Source organism: Pleurodeles waltl, chromosome 3_1 (genome assembly GCF_031143425.1).
Source record: "Pleurodeles waltl isolate 20211129_DDA chromosome 3_1, aPleWal1.hap1.20221129, whole genome shotgun sequence".
Taxonomy (NCBI): domain Eukaryota; kingdom Metazoa; phylum Chordata; class Amphibia; order Caudata; family Salamandridae; genus Pleurodeles; species Pleurodeles waltl.
This window is the reverse complement of record NC_090440.1, coordinates 1,872,058,411-1,872,079,160: the sequence shown is the minus strand read 5'-3', so window position 1 is coordinate 1,872,079,160 and position 20,750 is coordinate 1,872,058,411. Positions and strand designations below refer to the sequence as shown.

Sequence of the window (20,750 nt, the reverse complement as noted above, 5' to 3'; positions counted from 1 at the left end):
GTATATTATTATGTGATAAATAACCGATGGACCTTATCTTAAATGGTGTCAATCACTGTCTGAATTATTATTGCTATTGTTTCACCAGACAATAAATTATAATGTTGCCGAAGCTGTGTGTCCTTTGTAGACTATTTATTAAACTGAATATTACTGTTGAATGATTAATTTGTTAATATCTAAACTTCTACCTGTTTCTTGGGGGAAAAGTACCATATCTGTTCTATATGCTGGGTAGGTGAATCGAATTAATGATTATAATTACATTTCTGTTTAATTTTTTGGGAGGACTAAAAAGACCCACAACAGACCCCGCATGATCACAGTCAGAAAGTATGCTTTGTTCTTGGCAATGGAAGGATTATGCATCAGCTACTTCAATTCATTATGCAATGACCAACCCCTTATAACTCAGACTACTGTGTAATTGACACATTTCCATGCAGCTGGAATCATAATGAGCGTGAGACTCCAAGACCATATTTACCTTGGCCTGAAGGTGGTTCCTCGGATGTCCACTTAGCAAAGGGTGTCGTTTTATTTGTGGTGCCTCATATTGTGCATTATATACCATGCCTTTCCGCCCATAAAGCTAATCAACACCATCATGATCTAGGAACTATGTACCACAAAAAAGAGACAAGCATGCCAGCAGAGAGACTGCTGCCTAACATAAATGCTCAACATTCGCCCGCAAAACATATACTTTAAAATCAGGGGTCTACTACAAACTAAGTTTTCAAAAATGCCTGTCCATGGCACATTATTGTATCAGAGGTGAAGGACCAGTGCGACACTTAGCTTCCACGCAGGGTTGAAATCCAGTATAATTTCCCTTCTAAAACACTAGCAAAACGAGCCGCATCCTCGTCCAGTGATCCCATGGAACCAGCATGTTCTGAATCTGTCTAGAACCATGTAAAAACTGCCGTGATTGTGAAATGCCCGTGAATGACTTCACGAGCTGCCTGCTCGCTAACAGCTTTAATCAGATGGCAAATTATTTAATGGGTTCCTTCCTCCTTTTTCTGCAGGTTGGTTGGAATTCGAACTCTGATTTGACCATGTTTTAAAATAAGATTGATCACGCCTGATAAAAGTATTACATAGCAAAAGGGAAACCTCAATCTTTGTTGCAACTTGTTTGCTGATATCACTTTAACTGCATAAAATAACAAGCATTTCCAATGCAATAGGTCTCGCTTTTGCTTGAGTTAGCACTATTAGTGCTGTAATTTCCTAACTGGACTTTTCTTGCCATAAAAGTTGAAAATGAAAATGAAAACGAAAACAGTTGACATAAGCGAGCCCATTCAAAGCACCACAGCCACCATGAGGGTGAGTGCGAAGGAGAGACACAAAAGGAAAAAGAAGTTTGCTCGCAGTCAAGCGTATCAGCAAATGTGCAATTATCCATGTAACAGGGTTGATGGCCAAGGGGATAAAAAAAATTGCCCCAAGGAGGGACAAACATAGGGCCAGTGCGCTTGCGTGCTCAACCTAAAAAGGGAAAATCCCTTGTAGGAACACAACACACCAAACCCCCAGCTGAGCAAGAAATCACACAACAAACACATAGGGCCTCATTCTGACCCTGGCGGACGGCGGAGGCCGTCCGCCACGGTACCGCCGCTGAATGACCGCACCGCGGTCAAAAGACTGCGGCGGCCATTCAGACATTTCCTCTGGGCCGGCGGGCGCTCTCCAAAAGAGCGCCCGCCGGCCCAGAGGAAATGCCCCTGCAACGAGGATGCCGGCTCAGAATTGAGCCGGCGTAGTTGCAGGGGTGCGACGGGTGCAGTTGCACCCGTCGCGTATTTCAGTGTCTGCTTAGCAGACACTGAAATACTTTTCGGGGCCCTCTTACGGGGGCCCCTGCGGCACCCCCTACCGCCATCCTGTTCCTGGCGGGCGAACCGCCAGGAACAGGATGGCGGTAGGGGGTGTCAGAATCCCCCATGGCGGCGCAGCAAGCTGCGCCGCCATGGGGGATTCTAAGGGCAGCGGTAAACCGGCGGGAGACCGCGGCCGAACCGCCGCGGTCAGAATGCCCTGCGGGGCACCGCCGGCCTGTCGGCGGTGCTCCCGCCGACCCTGGCCCCGGCGGTCTTAGACCGCCGGGGTCAGAATGACCCCCATAGTGTTCCACGGATGATGAGCAAACATGCAATTGTAAAGGAGAGGCAAGGTGCAATAAACTTACTGCACCTCTCCTCACAAATCTAACTGTACCCTTCACATCACTGTGTGGTGGCATTGCACCCATTAAGAAGAGATGTCATCTTAAGTTGCTGATTCACAACTACAAGGCCCTTCACAATCAAAGACGAGCATACATCAACCACAGCCTGAACTTCTACAAACTCTCCAGACACCTGTGCTCTGCTTCCCTCTCCTGCGCACTCCCCCACCGCCATATGCCGAAGCAACAGTTGAGGATGCTCCTTCTCCTACTTCATGGCAAAATCCTGGAACGACTTCCCCCTTCACCCATGGAGATCATACTATCTTCTGGAAGTCAAGAAAGGATTCAAGACCTTGCTGTTTAACTAAGCCCATTAGCAGCTATGTTCTCAGCACCTGGATACTGTTGCAGGTGATTAGCCACGCTCTATAAATCCTGCTTGATTTGGTTGATTGATTACAGCTGCTACACTACAGATGCATACATTAGTAGATAAAAGTCAGTATATCTGGATTATCCCTGTCAAATAGTCATTAAATCCTATTAAATTTTGACCAATTTGATGGACTATTTTAAAATTCACTATTTTGCTTTTTTTTTTTTTCAAAATATTTGCTTGAGGAGAAACCCAATCATAGTTAATTTTATATCGGTATAATTGGTACATTGCAGTTTAAAATTATTACCCAGAGAATCCTATGGGAAAGAATATGAAATAAGGTGGCCTAAAGCGCTCCGTCCCTCTTCTAATCTCTCTTTAGGGGGATTTTAACCACGCCAATTTTACATCAGTCACTTTCATAGGTTTGTGGGCTTGCCTTTTAAAAACCGCTCGTTTTTATTAGTGAAAGGCATGCATACGCCATGCCTTTTCTGGTGTTTAGCCCTCCTCGAGAGCACCGGTAAACTACTGGAAACATACGAGGCTCCATGTTTTCCGCATGGTTTCTGGACTACTTTTTCTCTTTATTTTGCAGCGCGATCGTGCTGTGTTTTAAAAAAATTGTATTTAATGTAGTGAGAAAAGTCTGGTTAGTTGTTTACAACGCCAATAGCTCTAACGCAATGTAATGCTTAATTTGTGTTTTAATTTGCGTTTTCGCTTTAACAGATAATATTTAAGAACAAGGTCTTTTTTGAGAATCACCCTTTAAAATGTGGATTCCATTTGTTCACAGGTAGCCGGTGGCTGCATGTTTACTTTGTTCAATTATACAGAGGTTTACTTGGATTGCAGTCACCCCCGTTTGTTTGCATTACACCCCTGTGCACTGGCATGTGGTCCCACGATGGAAATACAGTTAAGATGCTTATGGTTGTGTATTCCCCCAGGAGGAGAATGAGGAAACCTAGATGCTTGGTCTTGAGTAGATCTTGAGAGATTTTGCCGACAGTGTTTCCATTACGCAGTACTCAAGTATGAAGTATACAACATTGCGAGTATAGATAAAATATGTATGTATAAGACCTACAAGGCATAAAATTACTCTTTGTAAGCACCACCACTGTAGGTCTCCAGAGGAAGCGTGCAAATACAAGGGTGTAGGCATGTCTGAAGTTATGAGACTGTCTACGAATTGGCCTGCCTCGTATAAGGGTGTTTATGCAGGCGCCGGTGGCTGAATGAAGAAGTTAGTCTCCATGACCGAAGCTGAAGCACTGCCAAGCATTAATACACATCTGAAGGCATGGATGATGGTTTTATGGGCTTGTGGTTTACCACAACAGCCATCTTTATCCTTGTGACTCTGTAATAAATAATAATATGTGATACTTATACCACTCAGCAGCACACGATTGGTGTGTGTTTAGTCTATATTTATTTCAATCTTGGAGCTTTCAAAAATACAGATAAACATTCCTAATGGATAGGTGAGTGTTAATGGTTCAAATATTTGAGCAAAATAACAGAAATTACCTTAAAGCTTCTAGTATGGATTCTAGCATTTCTTAAGATACAGATGAAATGTGGCGTCTTTTTGGTCCATATGGACACTAAGAAGTTTACAAAGATGTTGCAGTCATGCTAGACAGGATGACTACACATTTAAGAAGCTGATTAAGAAAGGGTTTTTTAACTGATGGGATATACCATGGGTATCGGAGGTCATTTGTGTTTTCGTGTTGCAGAAATACCCAACTGTTGGCATATGTTAAATGAAATGTTACATAACCGAACAAAACAAATAAAAACAGGCCGCATGATGGTACACAGAGTAACTGTATAGCATCAAAAGGTATGTGACCAATATCCAGGAGTTTGTTGTTGATTAAAGTAAGATTTGGTAGCTAAAGGATTCTTTGAACAGCTACGTTTTATCGTACAGAAAAGGTTTGTAGATTCGTTGGTGCCCAATATTTATGCTCCATTATTTTTTATACATTTGAAGACGACCAGTACATTTGTCTTCCCAGTGACTATAATGATCTCTCTCGCGAATCTTAGGTAAAGCCCCTTGTAGCTGGCAATTAAGGTACAGTGAAAGTGTTCTAGATGTTGGTTGCAAGCTAGCGAACTAGTCATACAAGGAGCGATTGCCACTCAGCTGTTATGAAGCTTATTTAACAATTTACATTATGAATATCAAATATGTAGATTCATTTAAGTCAGTGAGGGTTGGTTTTGGATCCAATATGCCCTCCGCATTACAGCTGATAATTTCCTGAGATGACTATTGAGACACCCACTATCCTGTGGCCCAACAAGTGCTCCAGAGCTTCACAATTATGGCAGATTTTCAGTAGCTTCAGCAGGAGGACCCAGCAGTGTCCACAAAGTCTGTGTAGCACTGTGTTCAAACCATCTCGGATGACCCACAGGCTGAACAGATGCCATAAATTTCAACACCTGAGAAGATGTACCAAATGTGGTTAGTTGACAGAGTAAGGAGTGACCTCAGCCACACCAGTAAATGGAATGGCTTAAACAGCAGTTTTGTCACTGTAGGTCAGGGGTCTCCAACCTTTTCTGTAGACAGATCTACATATGTGCAATGAATCATCTACAGCTACAATATTGTTAGTGTTTTAATAGTGATTACACCAGACAAGATTACATTAGCGGCCACCCCATCTAAGATTATCAACAGCGGTCATTTCAGTGCATCAGGCAGGGTTGCCAGCAGCAATGTTAAAAAGGCTTTATCAGTCTATAATACCTCTAAATAGGTAGTAAGTAACAGCCAGAGTTGCAATGTACCAAGGTAATAAGTTTCAACAATGCATAATTTATCATATATCAACTTTAAATATAACAAAACATAATTTGTATTTCTAAAGAGCATATTCACCATGAAGGGTATTTTTGCGCTGAAATTTTACATATTTATTGTTATCCAGTTTAGTGTTTAAAATGGTTGAATTGGAAATTCAAGTGGAAGTTCAACCAATTTTCTCCAGACTTCAGCTCTTATGAGTCCTGAAAATTACACACATTTTCATCTCAAATGCATGCTTTTCAATTTTGGTATACATATAATAACTCAACTAAGCAAAAACTTCTAATTTATTAGGCTGATCTGCAAACAGGAGAGCTACTTACAGGTAGTGGAAGAGCTGCCAGTAACGCACAAGCAATTTTTTGGAGAAGCCTGCTCTAAGGAAAGTGAAGATAGTTGAAGGAAACCAGAGCATGAATGATAAGATCACCTTTCAGTAACATAATAAATTGTGGCTGAAGGAACTTTGCTATTGTGTGGCTTGCAGCAAAGGGTTATACTTGGATCCCACTGATTCAGTACAAAATGTGCTACATATACTGAACCTTTGGAAACTATGGGACTGGGAGAGCAAGACACAAACAAGCTTCAGGAGCAGTAAGAGCAATTAGCAGATATATGAGATAGAATACCTCTCTTACCACTGCTCTCTGCAAAAAAGAACCTGAATGGGAGTTTGAAGTAAAGAATAAATTGGTAAGTTTCAGATGTGCATGGTAGGTGGGTGGTGTTAGAGTAATAAAGTGCAATCCACACACTGAAGAGGGAGGAGCTTAACTTGACCCCACATTCACTATATGCCCTTCCCCTTTCTTATTTACTTTACTTAATATTACATGATTTCTCAATGCTTGCAGAGATTCGGAGGTCAAATATTAAAATGCCTTAAGAGAGAGGAAAAATGGCCCAGGCTAACTCTGAAAGGTTATAGAACAGCTTCCCTAGTTGATAGAGGTCAAATGTCAAAATGGCATGCTAATTCTTTTATCAACACTGAAAATATAGTTTATGGCAGAGCTAACAATAATGAGGATGCTCAAGAACAACTGTGATCCACAACTGCAAAGAAGGGCTTTGGGGTGAAAACCATTAATCCACCAGCCTGCAGTATAATAATTGAGGAAGGTGTGAGGTGTTTCTAAAATAATCTACCCTTGCTTGATGCCTCATTCAAAGCCTACAATTAATTCACTCATGTGAAGAAAGTAGAGTTGCTAGAGTGACTTTTAATGAGAGAGAGGCAAGAGTTAACTTGAGCCACTAGTGTGCTATATGAAAAGCTTGTAATAGTTCACAATAGGACAAAAGCACCTCCTATGTAAACCAGAGGTATGCCTAGTACTGAAGCACTGGTTTTAGAGGCCTAAAAAACTGTTTTTCGAGGCCATTGCTAGCAGAATCATAGTGCTTTTACCCCTCCTTCCATTCGTGTTGCCCCTCCCTTCTGGCTGTCCTCCCTCTGTTTGTGCTGCTCCCCCACCTGCCATAAGAAAAGAAAAAGTGTTGTGAAGCGGACAATGCTGCTGATTTGCAGCACGTTTTCTCCTATTGCTCCCTCCTTACGTTGTCCTTGTTGTTCTTCCCACCCATCTGCCTTCCCTCCAATGTCAATGTTGCTCCCTCACCTACCACAACCAAAAAGTGATATGTTGCAGGTACAGAAGACCACATCATAGCATTTTCCCCCTCACTTGTCCTTCGTGTTGCCTTCCCCCTCCCTCCCTCTTGCCTCACGCCTGGTCTCTCCCTGGCAGGCAATAAAAAAGTGGTATGCCACAGTCAGTCTTAGCACTTTTTTTTTTTTTTTTAACTCTCATGCTGCACAGCAACCACGCTGCTGTACATGGCTAACAGAAATTACTGACAATGCGTCCCATAGGCTAGACCGATTGGCTTTGCCAGTGCTTGTTTGAAAGACTCCTGTAGATTTCACTGGATGGCATGGAACCATAACTATGACAAAACATAAAAAGGACTTCAAGACACACCCATTCTGTGACAAGCTGAGTTGTCTGTTAGATTGCCCTGTTAAATTATGCATGCAGATTGGGTTGGGTGAGATCACATTGATTTTAAATGGGGTTTTCCACAATATATCATTGTTTCTTGTTAGTGACTCTCATTACATAAAAGTAGGATAGTCTCACCTGTACATGGCCTACCTCAGCTTACACAGGGCTTCTACTTGAGCTGGGTGCACATACAACTATCTTTGCTTGAACTGACATAGAAGAACCATAATTGTGCCTGGGTAGAAGGGAAGAAGCAACTGTCCCTTTCGACACAAAGATATACTGAAAGGATGCTTCTGAGCACTACTGTTGTCCATAGTTTATCTATTAAATTTGAGCTGTTGAGATGCTGTGGTACTTGGCAATGCCCTCAAATTGGGGGGATTGACCTTTCAGTGATTAAGGTATGCAAAGATCTAAAACAGAATTCAAATAACAAAACTATTTACTTTTTTAAGGGAAATGTGTACCTGCAGTCGTAATCAGAGCAATATAAAAAGGAAATACCTACACAGTTCATTTACATTCAGCTATGTTATGGAATTTCCATCCACAGACACATTAAAACACGTCATGAACACATGCTGTTTGTGAATTCAAGAAATTAACAAGCATTTGCAATGCAATGGGTGTAGCGTTTGCTTGCATTAGAGCTATTAGCGTTGTAAATTCTAGATTTTTCTTGCCACACAAACAGAAAATAAAAAATAAAACAGTTGACATAAGCAAGCCCATTCAGAAGAGCTGCTGTGTGTGTGAAGAGAGACACAAAAGGAAAAAAAAGTTTGCTCACAGTCAAAGTTATCGACAAAAGTGCAATTATCCATGTAACAGGGTCAATGGCCAAAGCGGTAACAAAACCGCACTAAGGAGGGACAAACATAAAGCAGTTATCAACGAAAACAAAGGATTTTTCAAAGGCAAGCCCATGAACGAGTGATGGTGATGGGCGGGCCGTAAGCGTGGTTAAAAGCTCAGATACATACCAACACGTCAGAAAAGCAGCACTTGTGCGCTGCTATGCTCGACCTAAAAAACAACCCTTCCAGTTTTGGCAGTTCTTGTTTTATTACTGATCGGACACACACATGCACACAATGCCTCTCACAGAAAAACTCATATGACCATTTCTCTTACACACAACTTTGTAAAACATACAATGCTCTTACACACACAAATTCACAAGTACACAGTGGTGATAGTAGTAGAGGTGGATGGGCAGTGGTAGCAATGGTGAATAATGATGATGATGGTGGTGGTAATAATGCTGGTGGTATTGGTGTTAGTCGAAATAGTGGTGGTGCGTCCAATACTTACTGGCAAGGACATTACTCCTAGTCCTACTCGCTCGCCTTCCTTCAAAGACCAATGAGGCTCCTTGCCTCCCCTAGGCCCCTCCCTTCCCCTTTAAAAAGTCCCCCAACACCTCCTGTACAGACATAAGCACAAAACAGCAACTCAGACATCCCGTACCGGGAGGGCACAGAAACGAAGGCAAGGGAGTAGGACTAGGAGTAATGCCCTTACCAGTAAGCAATAGACGCATTACCTCCCGACCCTCCCTTGCCTTCCTTCAAAGACCAATGAGATGTAGCAAGAGAAAAACAGCTGACAGACACTGAGTTGCAACATAAAACAACTTTAATCACAACAAATCAGGACACCAGAAAGGCACACCCCTATTGAATCACAGAGGACAATACACGGTGATGCAACACCGACTCCAAACACCCCAATTCCACAATTCTGTAATGAAGAACAAAGGTGGAGGGAGAGGCCCAAGTAGCCACCCTAGAAATTTCCACCACAGATGCGCCCTGCAACTCAGCCACTGTAGCAGCCATACCCTGAGTAGAACGCCCTTGAATTCCTGGAGGAGGCACAGCCCCCTTCAAAGAATAGGCCAGCAAAACCATAAAGCGGACCCAGCGACTCAAAGAAGCAGTGGACAATTTCTCCCCCTTCCAAGCGGGTCCAAAATTAACAAACAATGAATCACCCTCCCGGAAAGGAGCAACCACCTTCAGGTACTCCAACAAGGCCTGATGAACTTCAGGACAAAAAGCAGGAAGAATAACCTCCTGACGAGCATGGAAAGCTAAATTCACTTTCGGAACAAAAGAGGGAACAGGCACAAGAAGAACCTGATCTGGAAAAACCTTGCAAAAAGGAAAAATGCAGGCCAACACCCCGAACTCCCCCAAAAGCTGGGTCTAAGTGATAGCAACCAGAAAAAAAAGCTTCAACGTCAGATGACGCAAATCACAGGTCTCCAGAGGCTCAAAAGGAGGACCCGACAAGACCTCCAACACCAACCAAAGATTCCAGGCCGGAAGGGAACACACCGGATGAGGAAACCAGTTCAGAAGGCCCTGAAACAATGTAGGCATCAAAGGACCTTTATCAGACAGATTACGCCAAGCACCCCTAAAAGCCTGAATAGTCGCCCACTGCACCCTCAGAGTAGCAACAGACAAACCCAAGAGAGCCCCATCTTGCAAAAACTGCATTACCACAAACAGAGAGGCCACCGTAGGATCCACCTGGTGATTGCAAACACCAAGCAGAAAATACCTTCCACTGACGATCATAGGAAAGCAACGTGGGACGACTGCAATCACCTGTGCATGGAGGCCCAGCAGTCACCTTTCTGACACAGGCATGGATCAACTGAAAGGTGGGGAAATGCATAAAGAAGACCCCGTGGCCAAGGACACGCCATCCCGTCCACCTCCCAAGCCTGAGGGCACCGAAACCGGGAGCAGAAGCGCATCACCTTCGCTTTCTCGGGGGCAGCAAACAAATCCAGCACAGGACGACCCCACAACCGTACCAGACAGCGGAACAGAGACAAACGGAGGTAAAAAAACCTGGGATGAAGGAATGACCCTGCTCAACTGATCCGCCCAAACATTGACCACCCCTTGAATGTACATGGCCTGAAGAGACAGAACCCAGCCGCAATCACCTGTGCATGAAGGCCCAGCAGTCACCTTTCTGACACAGTCACCAACCCCTGCAGAGTCAGAACTCGGGCCCTGATGAACACCAGGTCCTAGAAAGGAGCCAAATCGGACTTCCCCCAATTTACCAAAAACCTGTGACCCTGCAGGACCATCAAAACCCTTGAAACTGTACCCTGCTGGGAGCCTGAATCAAAACATCATCCAAATATGGATGGACAAACACCCCCTCGGAATGGAGAAGAACCACCAGGGGAGCCAGCACCTTGGTGAAAATCCTGGGCGAGGACTTGAGGCCAGATGGAAGAACAAAGAACTGAAAATGTTCCTGGCCTATTGCAAAGCGGAGGAACCTCTGAAAGGACAGGGCAACAGGGACATGCAGGTAAGCATCCTGCAGATCCAGAAACCCCAGGAAATCCCCCAGACTGATCAGAGGAAAAATCACCTGAATGGACAACATCCGGAAATGCACAGTCTTGATTCAGGAATACACCCACTGTAGATTCAGGACCGGACGAAAAAAAACCACCCCGACACTTTCTGAACAAGGAACAAGAAGGAATAAGCACCCTGTTCCTGTTGCCCTACAAGAACCCGGGAGATGGCCCCTTACCACAGTAAGTCTCAGACACCTTCCAGCAAAGCCGCTCTCCTGGTACCGGCTGCAGGCAAGGGCATTGGACGAACCCCCAGATTTGGAGGAACCAGGTCAAAGTCGATGGCGTAACCATTCTCTACAATGTCCAGCACCCAGCGATCAGTGACATCCCCCTGCCAAACGGGAAGAAAGTGTCTCAGTCGAACCCCAACCGGCCAACCTCCAGTCCCACAGTGATTGTCAGGAACCCTTCTTGAGGCCATCCTGAACAGAAGGAACAGGCTTCTTAGGAGAAAACCGGGGCTGAAAACCACATTTCCTGGGATAAAAAGACTTGGAATAAAATTTGGGAGAAGATCGAGAATGCTTCGGCCAACCTTTACCAGACGAGGTACTACCCTTATACCACAAGGCGTGCTTCCGCTCCTTAAAAGCTTTGGAAATCATGGAAGGCAATTGATCCCCAAACAGTGTCTGACCTTCAAAAGGAAGCCGCAGGAGAGCAGCTTTCTCCCCCGGATCAGCTTTCCACACCTGCAACCAGAGAGACCTTTGGGCCCCAACAAGGCTCCAGATACCCGAGCGGAAGTGCGGACCACATCAGAAGACATGTCAGCCAGTAACCTGGCCTGCTGCTCCATAACCGCCAGCAGCTCTGAACATGCAGAGCCCTCTTGCATAGACACCGCAAGTTTGTCAAATTCCTGAACCAAAGATTTTGCAGAATGCTCAGAGAAAATCCCAGCTCTGAGATCCAAATTTTCAGCAGCAAAGACCCTCTTCAGACCCAAATCCACTTTCCTGTCAGTGGCATAAGCAGGAACACAGTCCTCTGGATTGACCGCAGTTTTGTCAATCAAAGTAACCAAAATGGAATCCAGCATAACGGAAGGAGGCAACACCTCCTCCCCCTCCAGCAAGTACAACTTCCGAAGGAAACAAGGAACCTGGGCCTTGTCCACCTCCTTCCACTCACGGAAAACCAAATCCTTAACTGGACCCTGGAAAGGCATGACAAATCGAGAAGTAGTAACATATTGCGGAAACAAGTTGGAGTCAGCCCCAGGCAGGCGAAAAACAGAAAACCCTAAATTGTGACGAACATGAGCCAAAACATCCCACATCTCCTCCCTGGAGACAAACTTCCCACCAGAAGACGTAGAAGGAGCGTCATTGTCCGAGTAAGAGGACCCCACTGCCGCCACCAAGGGCCGAGAAGCAGGGGGACGTCCAGGGCGGGGTGCCTCAGCCTGAAGAGCCTTGGACACAGCCACATCAATCATGTCCTGAACCTCATCCCTCGACATGAGAGGGGCAGGAATCCCCAGCATAACCTGGCGTCCACCAGGCGGCTGAACGGGAACTGCAACAGCCTCCCCCTCCGAGGAAGAAGAAGAAACAATCTGGCATCTTTTACCACGTTCCTGCACCGACATGACCAAATAACAAATGCCAACGCCAAACAGCAGCCAGCTAAATAGGGGAGAGAACCCCCCCACCATCAGCAAATAAAAAACTACACACTAATCAACGAAATTGAAATAAAAATGCGGGCTGAAACAACCAGCCCTACAGTAATCAGAGAAGAGGACACAACCGGCAAACTTGCCCAACAACGTGAGACGAAGATCCGGAAGCGCAGTCCCAGCCACCAGAGAGCCGAATGACTCAGTCAGCCGACCTGGAAGCAGCCTTCAACAAGGCAGCCCAGCACACCTCCAGGAAGACGCTCCGTCCGGGATCCCACCACAAGGAGCACCGCAACCACTGACAGTCAACAAGCTGTCCCTCCAGGCCCCGTCATGGAGGAGAAAGAGAAGGTAAGTCTAGTGGGCTAGACATAAAAGAACAGGAGGTGGCAGGGGGGATTTTTTAAAGGGGATGGGAGGGGTCCACAGGAGGCAAGGAGCCTCATTGGTCTTTGAAGAAAGGTGAGGGAGGGACGGGAGGTAATGAGGCATTACATTGTTAAGATCACGAAAGATTATAAGTTGGCACTGTATACCTTTTGACAATCATTACACTAAAGGGCGGTTGTCAAGTACCTTGCTTCCAAACAAATCCCCCAGGAAGCAGTTAAGATGGACTCTGGGGTGTTCAGTTTAGAAGAGAAATATACGGCCTCGAAAAGCATGTCATAGGCGCGAATAGGCAGGGCTGTGGGGAGGGGGAGAAGAGGGCGAGCCAAGGTGGGAAACAGAGCAAGAGCTGAGGGGCTGAGAGGCTGGGAGCTGCAGGGAAGGGCTTACAAGGAGGACGGGGCACTGAAGAAGTCAGGGCTGTCATTTGCCAAGTTTACAAGGAAGATGGAGTAGAGCAGGAGTCTCGATTGTGGAGCCACACTGAAGCAGTGGGAAGGAAGATGGGGCCCGGCAGGAATCATGTCTACCTTAAACCACAGTAACACAGAAGGTCGGGGAGTGCTCAGACCGGGATCTCACAAAATGTTGGAACAGCCGTTTTGGTTCAGGCCACCCAAGTGTGAAAGAAATATCACTAATGTCAGGCTAGAAACAAGTCTTTCCAAAAGCTTTAAAAAAGTCTTCGGCATTTAAAAAAAAAAGTCAAATAATCACTGGCAAAGTCTAGAGTTCTGGGTTTTTGTTAGTGGCAGTGTGCAGAGACGTTTCAAGGCATGGGCAAAATGGGCCCCTGAACCCAGCTTTTGATGGGGCCCCTTGACAGGGCCAGCTCTGTTCTGCAGAGAGACTCGCCCTTAAATGCAGTTTTCTTTTAATTTATTGTTAATATGGGTGATTTATGGGAGTGTACTACAGACATTTTACAGAGTAAAGATTCTATTTTTCAACACTATGTAACATCCATAAAAACAATATTTTAGATCAAAACATGACCTTTTACGGGAAATGGGAGAGGTCACAAATATTATTTGCAATAACATTAGCTGCTAGTGTAGTTAAATACTGAAAACACAGGTCAAAATCCCTGAATATTAGAAAACCCTGCAGTGAAGCGACATCTTGAGCTAAAACAATGTGAAAGCTGGGAGTAAGGCCACTTTCCTGAACAGACTGCATTTGCAGAGGTTTGCAGAGGTACGCAGAGGTAAGCTGTACTCTCGCAGATATGGATGGTTATAAAAAGTAAGCAGACAATGGCATTTATTTTGTAACTGGGCGAACTTAAAAAAACATAAACAGCAAAATACAAATACTTGCTTCGACTGCCATTCAATGGGATCCTCCTTTCATTAAAGATGCTCCACTGCTGCATGACTTTGACTTCAAGTTCCTCACTTTTGCATCCACCAATGCCAGTGCAACAGAACAAAGTTATCTTCTTTACGTTATATCCAAGACAGACGAGTTAACACGCCGAGGTCTGTTCAGTCAGTAAACAAAATAAAGCTCCAAGCAGTAAACACATTTGCTCTTAGCGATTTGTACTAACCCAAACAAAAGTAAATAGGACTCTAGTTTTTCAAAACAAAGAAAGGCCAGATTCTTCACACTTGTCTCAACACCCTTTCTGTCTCATAAAAAATAATGTTTATGATTGAACTGAATACTCAGTGTACATGTGCTGATCTTGTTACACTGTTCACGCACGAGGGGTATTTGCATTTCTCTGGAATTTCCAAGTCTACTAAAGAGTTTCAAATACACAATGACATGTTGTTACCAAACTAATACTTGTGTATTCCAGTATATAAGCTTTCTGCCAATCAATGACAATTTCTCCATAATTTTAACGGGATTAAAAGGGAATTATGGACAATTCTCTTACTCAAAAATCCCCTAGCCACAAGAGCTCTGTAGTGGTATTTATTAATATGGTTAACCCAAAAATAGCCTCAAAATTATCTCTGAACATGCACCAAAGTTACAGCAGGTCTCTCTTTCCTATTCAATGTTCCACATTAACTTCCTTCTGGTCTTGGTAATGTTACTGTTTCTGCTAATAACCATGAGATTGCTATAACAAATGATTACAAGCTCAAACAGCCATTTCCAACATACTCACAGTTTACTAGTTCCAATGCTTGAACTTTAGAACATTTTGCATCAGTTTTGCCTTGTTTGTGCCTATTGCTTGATAAATTTATCTATGTACTCAAATTTTAAAAGCTGTAGAACCTTTCTTCTGGGCTCTCCTCAGTAGGAAGATGACACCTCTTTAATGCAAGGCTGGACTGGCGGTATCGGACATTAGGGAGTGAAAGGTCTGAAACAACGCATCTGGAACCACGCCTGCGTTGTTCATGCAAGCGGAACGACGCTTGCCTGAACAACGCAGGCCTTTTTCTCTGCCTTAGCCATGCATGTGCTGAACAACGCACATGCGTGGTTAAGGAAGAGAAAACAGAAGATCTATCAGGAGAAGACACAGTCAGGTAAGTGGGGTTGGGGCAGGGTTAGGGGTAGTTTTTAGGGGCGGGGTGAAGGGGTTGGGGTGGTTAAGTTATTTTATTTTTTTTAAGGGGCAGGAGTGGGTGGGGGGGGGGGTAGGTACTATAGTTTTTAGGGCAGGGGTGTGGGGGCCTTGAGGTAATTTTGTATTTTGGGGGCAGGTTTTTAGGGGCGGGGGATTGGGGTAATTTTGTATTTAGGGCGGGTGAGGGGGTCAAGGTAATTTTGGATTTGGGGGTTGGGTTAATCATGTTTTTAGTGTGGGTGGCGGTCAGGGTAATTTTGTATTTATGGTGCGTGGGGGGTCCGGTTTTTAGGGGTGGAGGCGGGGGGTTGTGGTAATTTTGTATTTAGGGCAGGTGGGGGTGGGTTTTTAGGGGTTCAGGGTAATTTTCAATTTAGGGCAGGCGGATTTTTAGGAGTGGGTCAGGGTAAATTTGTATTTAGAGCTGTGGGGGGGGTCTGGTTTTTAGGAGTGGGGTAGAGGGTTGGGGTAATTTTGTTTTCAGGGCAGGTGGAGGGGTCAGGTTTTTAGGGGTGGGTGGGGGGGGTAGGGTAATTTTGTATTCAGGGCAGGTGGGGGGTCTGGTTTTTAGGGGCGGGATGGTGTAATTTTTTATTTAGGGTGGGTGGGGGTGGGTTATTATGGGTGGGGTGATTTTGTATTTAGGGTGGGCGGGTTTATAGGGGTGGGGGTCGGGGTAATTTTGTATTTAGGGCGGGTGGGGGGGTTAGGGTAATTTTGTATTCAGAGCAGGCAGGGGGGTCAGGTTTATTTTGTTTTTAGGGGTTGGGTAGTTTTATTTTTGGGGTGTGGGGGTCAGTTTTAGGGCTCGGTGGGTAGGGAGTATCGGGATAGTTTTTAAAGGTGGGGGTTGGGGTACTTCTGTTTTTAGGGGTGGGGGGGTCAGTTCAATTTTGTTTTTAGGGGTTGGGTTGTTTTATTTTTGGGGCTGGAGGTCGGTTTTAGGGCTCGGGGGTACTTATGTTTTTAGGGGTAGGGGGATCAGAATAATTTAGTTTTTTAGGGTTGGGTTGTTTTATTTTTGGGGGTGGGGGTTGGTGTTAGGGCTCAGGGTGGGTGGGGTGGTATCGGGGTCATTTTTAAGGGTGGGGGGTGGCATGCGACAACCACACATGCCATTTCCACACATGCCTTTACGAGGCATGGCTTTACAACGAAAAATTGTTGTAAAGGCATGCGTGGAAACTACGCAGTCATTGTTCTGACTGCATTGTTCAGGCATGCGTGGTTGCCGCCTGCGTGGTTCCATCCTGCAACCCATCAGGGAAACCCGGGACGCTGGTAGGGCTGCTTTTGTTATTGGGAGGGGGCAGTTTTGTAGCAGTTTTAACATCACTACAGGGTTCCTTGTATATCCAACAGTTTTCAGGCAAGGCAACAACAAAAGTGCCAAGATAGCTCTGGTGATTAATGTACCTGCTGGAAGGAGATGGAGTTTTGCCTAGTGGCAGTTTTGACTCTAAGGTTCTCAGATGGTTAATATGCCTGCTGCAAAGAACATGTACGGATGCAGAACAGTATTTTATTTGAATAGCTCAGTGAGAAACGTGTTTTGGCATAGAGATCCTTTTGTTAGTGTGCAGTCCATAAGTTACAATCATATTCTAGCACAGTTAGCTATGAACTGCCACCATAAAGCTACATGCAAACTGCATGGTACAGGTTAGCAAGTTAGGTTTTCCCAGTCTTTGATTACCCTCATTTTGCTAAAAATTGTGTGTTTGGGTAGAAATAACCTGTCATTAGTAAAGTCAACCCTACTCACTTTGTTATGTTCTGAATCCTGAGTTTATGCTTCCCCAGACAAAGCACTCTTAAAATAATTGCTACCAGTATGGATGACATGTGAATCTTACATATTGTAATCTCCTATATAACATTTTCTATGCACTGATTTACACACATATGATTCATTGTTTCTGGATGTGTGTGTGATGTGAAGTGCTCCAAACCCCACTCTGGTAAGAGAGGCGCTATAAAACAAATGAAATACATGTGAGAGAGGGACTATGGGGAGATGAGAGACACTGTTAGAAGGTGATGGTGAGGGAATCATTGAAGAGCCCCAATAGAGAGGTATCCTGGTGCTCTGTAAGGTTGCCATTTATTATGCTTTAAAAATTAATACAATTGAATAAATAATGAAAATGGGTTGTAGAATGCACTGCTGTTGCCATGTTTACCAGATGATCTTGGAAGCGAGAACTCTCTCCAAGCACCATTGTAGTGGTCAGGCTCACTCACTATGTACCCTATGGGGGCTGGTCTGCCAAACTTTGCCAGGGCTACTTTGGGTTTTAAGTCCGGCCCTGCAACAATGATCCCATTCAGTTTCCTGTTTGAAAGACTGGTATTGTCTCCTATATTTATTAGCCTTCATGTCATTAAATGGCTCTGTTGAACTGTATTAACCTTGTATGTAATTTCTACCACTAATGTATTTTCTTGGAAACACTTCTCATTCAGTGCCGTTCAGGCAAAAAAGCAATATATAGTTTCCTGATTAAGGTTAACACATGACTCAAACTTACTAGAAGCAGAGACGTGTGTCCCTGGTTTTAGGATCCATAGGCTAGAAAATCAACCAGGTGTGCAACAAAGAATATTTTATGCTGAAAAACATGGCTATGCATCAGAGGGTAATGACCCTTGCAGAAACATGCTGTTTGATAAAAAGTTAAGACGACAATGGTCTTTATATGTTACGCTGCAAACAAGTCTGGCATTCACTAGAAGCTGTGCTCAACTGAACAGCTCATGAAGAGTGAAACACATGTCTAGAGCTAATAAAATGAGGATTAGACAACATTAATAGTTAACAAGCTTGAAGTACTGCAACTTTGCAAAGATGGACCTCATTGACCAGAATACACTGTGTGGACTACTGATTTGTATGTCACTTAACATCCACAGCTGAAGGCCACTGGGGAGTGCCAGTCATATTTTGAATGCAGCCACATGCAGGTTGTGTTGAATAAAATAATTAACCTGGCCCTAATAATCTGTAGTGGATTTTGCTGTGAATTGCAAACTAGACATGTTGTAGCAGGCAAATAGATTATGTATAAATAAGGTGGTTGCAGTAAGGAACTACAATAAAACAATGCTATAGCATCAATACTTGGTTTAGTTCAGAAACTGAAATCTACTTTGTCCACCTAAAATATATTTTATAGGATTACATTAGAATTTAAAAATTAAGGACACATTTTTTCAGAGCATGTAGACAATACGGCATTAGGAACGCGATCACTCTGCTAATTCAACTGTGGACTGTACAGCACGCAGATGCCCACTGCAGCTCTGGTACGTTCTATAGCTAAACCTCTAAAGAAATACATAAACACAAAAATGCAAGATGGTTTAGTAGGAAACTAACCTATATCTAGTTTCAGAACCAAAATGTTGGTATCTTCTGTACTAGAAAAGGAAAACAATAATAATATATTATATATATACATATATATATATATATATATATATATATATATATATTACACAAAAAAAACTTTATCCAACGTACCATACATCGAACTGTTTTATATGAAATGATTCTCAGTAAATTGAAATTAGCATTCAGTTTATTATTACGAAAGGATGGAAGGCTTAGTCAACCTAACTCGACACGATTCGAAAGACCAACTTGTAGATCACACAGACTTCAACAGGGAGCACTTAATTTGCTGAGCTATCACAACTATTTTATTTGAAAGTTTTATTTACAGCAGCCTGAAACATTAAAAGTGTAAATGGACCGCACACCCACAGAAAAGTGCCCGTGTGCCCGAATGGTTCAACTGAAGCTGAACCCAGAATAAAACGAATGAGTACATACCAACTTTATTGACTGAAAGTCAAGTTTAGAAAATGCGAATTGGAGGAAGTGAACGTCTAAAATAACACGATGACAATTTCAAAGAAATAGAAAATGCTTCTTTTTCATTCGTGCTTAGTGCCACTCCACATTATTGTCGGGTGAATCATTACTAGGTGCTATGCTATATTGTTGGAAATACTCTTCGGGACAGTTGCGTTTAAAAATACATGGAGTTGTTGTTCGCAGTTGCAGGACTTCAGGGAATCTGTAGGATGTAGAGATGTGATTACCCATCTGTGACAACTGGGAGCGAGGGACTTGTCGACGTTCCCCTGCGGATTACATCATCAGATTCTCGGCATCCCATGGGGCGTGGCCAGAACACGCCTCAGAGCCTCTCATCACTGCAATGTAGCATCCTCCAAAGGCTGCAATAGCAGGGGACCAAGAGAAACAGGACCCCAACCCCTTCATTGCATCTGCTCACCCCATGCCGTCCTCAGCCGTTCCAAGGCAGTGAAACTAAGAAACGATACAATGAGGCTCGCGACCTTAAATATGTCCGCGTGGACATTTTTTTCCAGAAAATATGGGGTCATTTTAAAAGGCTACACGGATCCCAATTGAATATATTCTGGGTTCAATGGCTTTTTCAAATTATCAGCTCAGTGTGAAGATACCGTAGACAAATTGCCAAGACAGGAGCTGACCCTCCCGGGTGGAGACCCAGGAAGACAAAACGATTATACGTGCCAGTTTACTGTCTGCGTATAAAGAAAACACAACATAAACAAACAGAAAGGCTGGCGTTTCCACCTGAGTTAGCAGATCAAACATACAGCTGTTTCGTTTTACCACAAATAAATAACATAGCAAGATGACTCTACACGTGGACAAATGAACACAACAATTCAGACAACAATACAAAACGCCGCCTTAACATTTATTGAAATAATGCGGCAGAAAGCAATTCCTACCCTGAGACAATGATGGATATATTTACCTGAGTGCCGCAGCTTCCGCAGGATGTGGTTTGTTATTTGTTTCTGAGTTCGGTTATCGTGTTGAAGCGCATAAATGCTTGTTTAGGACAGGGAGCCCGGGTTTGCAAGGGCGAGCATTGCTACGGTCTATGCATAAGTTGCTACTGTCATCGTTGGGGTCAGCTGGTGCCTGCCTGTCGGCTTCGTTTGTATCTCCCCTTTCAGCCCGTTGCTCTAATGTTCCCGGGTGGAAACCGGTGCTCAGAAGAAGAAAGGTTCCGGGTTGTCAGTTTGGTCCCCGCCTATTTATTGAAGCTCATTGACTCTCCTGCCGTTCGCTATCCATGTGGAAACGCCCTTCTGTCTTTTAGAGTCGATTTCACGATGCTGTCCGTTTCGATGTTTTTTAATTTAATTTAATTTAATTTAAATTAAATTTCATACTGTAATCTCATGGAATGTTTTTCTTATTCAAACCCCAACCATGACTTTAAATTCTAATTTTTCATTTTAGTAGAAAGAGAAATCTATTTTGTTGCTTCGCAGGTTGGAGTACTTTGTCCTGCCCCGTTTTTT

The 20,750-nt window shown here is 43.9% G+C and overlaps 1 protein-coding gene across 1 annotated transcript in view; it reads right to left on the bottom strand.

Moving 5' to 3' along the window:
• PLEKHM3 (pleckstrin homology domain containing M3) overlaps positions 1-20,417 on the bottom strand; it is a 525,809-nt gene extending 505,392 nt beyond the window's left edge. Inside the window, exon 1 of the mRNA XM_069225959.1 lies at positions 20,195-20,417. The gene's annotated coding sequence lies outside the window, so the exon portion shown is untranslated. The remainder of the gene's footprint in view (positions 1-20,194) is intronic.
• Positions 20,418-20,750: the final 333 nt, after the last annotated feature.